General features: G+C 38.7%; 1 protein-coding gene and 1 long non-coding RNA gene across 2 annotated transcripts in view; both read right to left on the minus strand.

Annotated features, from left to right (window-relative positions):
- LOC148740890 (uncharacterized) overlaps positions 1-6,279 on the minus strand; it is a 244,651-nt gene that overhangs the window by 55,920 nt on the left and 182,452 nt on the right. The gene's annotated exons all lie outside the window — the stretch shown is intronic.
- Positions 2,568-4,941, minus strand: LOC148740896 (uncharacterized). The gene is made up of 2 exons (XR_015999265.1): positions 4,834-4,941; positions 2,568-3,532 (listed from the first exon to the last, which is right to left on the minus strand). It is a non-coding gene; the product is annotated as an uncharacterized LOC148740896 (long non-coding RNA).

The following is a 6,279-nucleotide window of genomic DNA, read 5'->3' on the forward strand; positions in this document are numbered from 1 at the left end:
CACTATTTCAACCAAATTTTGTTCAACTTTCGAGAGTTCGTGTGAAGCGTAAACTGAATTAGCCGAGCACGTTTGTACATACGTTTTAGTACAATATCTAAAGACCTTATGGCCTGAGTCTCAGGGTAAACCAAGGTGTAGCACATGCCTAAAATTTTAATCGCGACTTTCAGCTAAAATATAATTTTCTTTCGGTTGAGAATAAAGCAGTTCTAAAATATCATTGTTCCCTGTTCATATTACTGCTAAGTTGAATATTTTCCACCAAACTAGAAGTAAAACCCTCAATAAACAGACGCATCGGAAAATATTTTACCTCTCTTCCTTCCTTTTAGCACGCAAACGAAATTTTGAGAACGACCCATTTCGTCTTGAATTTTGGCTCTTCTGAAGTCGCCGAAAGCAAAAATAGATTTTTTCGATTTTCTCCAAATTGAAGGGGCCTTTCTGAAAAAAAAAAAACTACATCACGTTTAGTTACGTACCAATACCTACCCATGGGCAAAATATCAACGAAAACAAAAATTCAACTCTGGCCGCTGGTTGCTGAATTTTTGCAGGCATTTACTCTTAAGTATATATTACAGTTTACGTGATGCAACGTTTATATTTGTATTTTCAGAGAGGTTTTTTTCGTAATAGCTTTGATGTTTATACACTTTACATCCTTGTATAGAATTATAGATTTCCTGTCCAAATTGTGATTAGAATGTTAATTTAGCGTCTAGGTCCACATCAGGACTTATTGTCTTGCCTATTTTAGTAACTTGCCTTACAAAATAAACTTGTTGTTGCTATTCTTGTTGTTGTTGCTGCCCAGAGCCTCATACTTTCGCTTGGAGGAAGAGACATTCGTGCCGAAGCGCTTACAACGAGGGCCAACTCACAAGCTAATAAGTCAAATCATTAATTAACATGTCTTCTGGGAAAGGCTTGCTCAGCCTCATTACTTTGCAACAAAAGCTGCACCTCAACAATCATCAATCACTACAGGAGGACGGACCATTATTGCAACAAAACAAAATACACATAACTGTTTCGTGTTGACGTTTTGTGTCCTTTTCAATAAAATAAAGAAAAATTTTTAGATGAGAATTGCACTGCCGTTTGTAACTTCTCATTTTTTTTTTAAATTTTTGTTGAATTTTGATCAAATACACCATAAGTTAAATTTGATGAAACTGAACCCATCAACGTTTTTCTTTGGTGTCCAAATGTGATTAATTTCGATCTTTTATCTTGTTAACTCAACCTTTCTTTGAATAAACCATCGCTGAATGCTACTAAAGCGCTTAATCGAGTCTTAAATGTCTTGGAAAGGCTAGGAACCACAATTTCGGGCCAACATTTAACGGTATAGGTTGATGGTTACCGAAATACTCAAAGAACTCTTGGTGTCAAAAGCTGTTAGTCAAGCCTTAACGACGGTTCTAGTGACTGGCGACAATGCTATCACAAAGAACCCCAGAAACCTATGGAAAGGTGGTATTTGAAAGCAATGTTAAGACAAATTAAAAGCTCTACCAAGATATGGAATCGAACCTTTTTAAGTTAGCGGCGCACACCCACACAAGAATGTAACGTTAATGCCAAATACCAACGAAAAGAATTACTAAACTAGAAAGGTGAACACAACAGCCATTTCGTTTTGGGCCTTTTCTACAGCCTGGCAGCTGCCATGCAGTGATTGGCTGAAACTCAACCCGTCTCGGCTGTCATCTTTAAACTGGACAACATCTGGTGAAATCCTCACCAGTTACAGCTGAATTGCTCATTTCACTTCTTCAACAAAACATCTCACACGTCCGTGACGTCTGCCGACTGCCTGCATAGTAACCAAGTTCTCTCCACCCGTGGCTCTATTCTGTCTTTCTCCCGGTGTCTTACTGAATTAGTTTCGATAATTTTCGCTTTCTTCTCGTCGAGATCACAACCCTGTTTTCGTTTCCTTACTCGGCAAAAGAAGAAAAGCCGTAAAAATCTTGAACAAAAGCTCATCTTTCAAACCGGTAGTCTAAATCTCACAGAGATCAACGAACGCTTTTCATTCCACTAATTTATTCTTGTTTTTCTCGTTGCCATGTTCCCACCAATAACGTAGCTCCATTCTCTGCCTTTCAAAACACACACAAGCCACAATTCTTCTATTCGCTCCGACGAAGGGCTAACGCTCGAAACGTCAGCTTTTGTAATCGTTACGGTGGCCAATTTACCACTTCCACTTTGTTGATATATCCAAGTTATTTCGTTACCCCCACCGACGCAGCCCCAAACAGTTTCTCTCGAAACTATCAGCCTTTATTCAAAAGAAGAAAATGTTGACTATGATTGACAGCAAAAAGCAGGCCTTTAAGGGAATCATGATTGTCAAATTGAGCTCTGAAACTGAAGAAATATAACATGGGGGAGACTAAACAAGGTGCACTTCATGTGGAAAAGTTGGTCACTTTGTCAAGAACTCAGTTAATAATTCGTGTACGGTTGAGCTGCAAATCATCACCGAGGCTTCAAAGCGCGTAAACCAGCGCGCGCTTTTCACAGTTAAAAAATAATGTGAAAACACTGTGTGAAAGGAATGAAATTTTTCTTTTTGTTACATTGAGACTAATTTACATCCGGAATAGGTGAAGAAATCGTATAGGGGAATCCTTGTTTACAATATTTGCCTCATTAGCATAAGCAATTCAGTTTCTGATGGAGCTAAAAATAAATCAGTTCTGAATATCGACAGGTCAAAGTACGATTAACTCGGCCAATAAATACGAGCCTGATGCATTGAATAATTTTTTGTGCAACACGGGTTTAAAAACTCAAAATTTTACATAGAATGTATGAGCTCATTAGCGCTTTTGCCACCCAGAAATTTTGCAGTTTTTGATGGACTATTTCTCCTTGAATATTACACCCAAAGAGCTAAAAATTTCACCATATACTGAGGTTTTCTAGCTCTTTAGCTGCCTGAAGTCAATTTGTATCTAACATGCTTCCTTCTTTGCGCAAAGCCGTATGCAAATAAGCAAAGATGTAAACAATGACGTCAGCATGAATCCGCCTATAAAGAGACAGCAGATACACCTCTAGTTGGGTCGAGCTCACTAAGGAAAAACTAAGAACCATTTGAACTTAACGGAAAGTGACCCTTTCGACCAGTTTCAATTTTTGGGAGGTGACTGTTCCAAGGCAACGGTCTGAAGTGAGCCTAGAAGACCACGTCTTTTACCTGGTTTGATGGGGTTGCTCAGTTCTGCATTCACTGGGAGACCAACTACATCTGATTCTGTAGTCATAACTGGTTCTTCAGCAGCTTTTGTTGGCCACGTCATTCTTCTTGTGGAGGATTCGCTGGTGCTCGTTGTTCTTGTTGATAAAGTGATTTCCTCAGTAAGCGCATTCGTTGTAGTCGAATTAGTGGGTTGAAAAGTAGAAGTGAAGCTGGTAGTCGTAGATGGGATGGTATACTGTAAAGTTGTAGTAGGTAAAGTTGCCGGAGCTTTCGTAGCGGTTGTTGTGGGCTTTCGGTTGCACCGGGAATCTTAAGAAGGAAAAAAATAAAATAAAACCAATTAGTAACGTGTTGCTGGTGCGATGGACACTAACAAAATTGGTAAACTACCGGTAAAAGCAAGTTCTAGAGATGTGGACTAATGTATTCATATCAAACTGTTTCCCCACTGCGATGGACATTTGTTTTTGTCGGTTCCTGCCTGGCGCGGCCGCTAACCCAGATGCCCTCCTGAGCAAATTTTCAAAATGGCGGACAAGCCTAAGAGAGAGATAAGAGAACCAAAGCGATTCTGCAACGAATACTCAGCATACACCCCTGTTAAAAAGGTCATTTCACAGAGAAAAGATACAAAATTGTATGATATTGAAGTCACGGAGGTTGACAAACCCAACCAGAGACTGAAAATTCACTACATTGGCTACAGTACACGCTTCGATGAGTGGAGACCCTTCGGGGTTCTGTCCTCGTGTACCGGTTCACAAGAGCCTATACAAAAGACCAAACGATACATAATAGCTAACCGATAACTCCTAAACAAAGAAAGAACAATGGTAATTCCCTTGTGAACCGGTACACCAGGACAGAACCCCCTTCGGGGATGGTGAAGCATCTGAATATTTTCCTTAGAAATTGTATAGATTAGTAGGCTGCAACAAAAATTTATTGGACGACGTTTAGGGTAAAAAAAGCAATCTAACCTGAAAAAAATGTACTTATTCCGACTCTTTTGGAAAATAACTTTACAAATCTTACTTGTTTATCTCGTAAGTAAACGATGGTGAAGCGCTTTCCGATTCTTCTCCCACTGCTTTCACGCTTATAAAACAGGAAACGAGCAAAAGGAGGAAGGTGTGGCTGTTTTGACTAGCCATTTGACGAGGTTCAATCTGCTCCTTGTTCGACAATTTACATATCAAAACAAAGGAAATTTGCTCCTCTCTTTGATTTTGGCAGTACATTGTCAATTTGCGCTGGCGTAAGAGAGAAATCGCCCAAGACTCCTAGCTCGGTCTTGTTTTGACCACGAACGCCTTCTTAATTTTGACGGACCCGCTCGGGAAAGAGTGAAAATGACGAGGGAAAAACTTTACTTTGTAGTACGAAAATACACAAAATGGAAAGCCATGATATTATAGTCCAATATTTCGGTGGTACATTGTTAACTTTTTATACAGAGAGTCGGCAAGATGATATAACATCCAAAAATCGCACTCGATTTGAGTGGGCCGATGAAGTGGGCGTGGTCACGAAATTCAGTAAAAGACTATTTGTACCCCGTGAGTTTGATATGAATCCTGCCATACGTATTACTTACTACAGGTTTTTACCTCTGCTGCTTGTTCAAAAAAATATCCGTAGTTTCATTTTGTTGTGTTTACAATTTCCTCCAACTCCGATTGTCTATTGAGCCTTGCATGCTATCTGAAGTCGCTGAAATGTGAACAACAATAACATTGAATATGCTTTCAAGGATGATTGGAAGTTAAATAAAAACAAAAAAAGCATTTGAGAAGTTCCTGAAGATAATCGGTTCTTCTAAGATATTAAGAGTTTTCCGGTGCCGGAAGTTTAATTCTGCTAAGAAAAATTAAATCTTGCTCGTTGTTAAGACCACGTGTGAGAAGCTACAGTCCAAAAAACATGTGACCAAACTCTAACTCGTGTATATGTACCGAAACGTAACGCAACAAAAAAAACAAGAACAAAGGAAATACGTTAGGGACTAGGTTTAACTAAACACCATGTTTATGGAAGCCTGGCGGGGAGCTTTATGACCATGCCATAAATGCCTGGTGACCATGCCTCTTAGAGTCACGTGAGATTATCGAATGAAAATTTACTTTTTAATTATTGAATGAAAATATTTTACCGAATGAAAATATTCCATTGAATGAACACATGTTTTATGATTATTTTTAATCGAATAAAACTATTTTTACCGATTGAAAATATTACACTGAATGGAAACATGTTTTATCGAATGCAATCTTTTTTTTTTATCGAATGAGAATATTTTTTCTTTATCGAATGAAAATATATCTTATCAAATGGAAATATACATTTTATCGCATAAAAATGTTTCAACGAGAAAAAATATATTTTTATCGAATGCAAATATATTTTTGTTGAATGAAAATAATTCTTATTGAATTTTCCTACATTCCGGCAACCATACTCTGTTTTGGTTTGTCAAATCTTAACCTTAATCAGCTGTCATGTGACTCGCTCCAGCGCCGCCGCTGACAAGTAACGAGGTGTGGTGAGACTGGAGTAAAGGTAGTCGGGATAACTTGTCTGGGTCCAACTTGTAAATCTGTAAACGATCGAAGCGAAAGATATCCAGTCATTTCGCCACCATAACAAATTTGCCACCCCAAAATTAGCTACTACACAATGTCATATCGCCTCTGGTAGCGATCTGACTCAAACGTCATGAGTAGTCTCTCGTGTGAAACTCACATCAAATAAAAGCAAAGATGCAGTAGTATATTACGGAAAGGGGAAGGGACTCAGAAGTTGTGTGTAGCGTCTCAACTATGGAATTTGAAACGAAATAAAACATGTTTAACTTAAATCACGAAGATTATGATCAGTTCGCAAGGAGCGGAGCCAGAGGGATATCGCCGAGTGATTTTCTTCAAGTGATTTTCACCAAGTGATTTTCGCGGATAGTAATGAAATCGTACGGAACTTACATCAAATAAGGCCACATAAAATAGCCAAGCGTGCGTGCTAATTAGCGGTGAAGTAATCCTCAACCATCTGCACTCATA

The sequence above is a fragment of the Stylophora pistillata genome, chromosome 1, assembly GCF_964205215.1.
Source record: "Stylophora pistillata chromosome 1, jaStyPist1.2, whole genome shotgun sequence".
NCBI lineage: Eukaryota > Metazoa > Cnidaria > Anthozoa > Scleractinia > Pocilloporidae > Stylophora > Stylophora pistillata.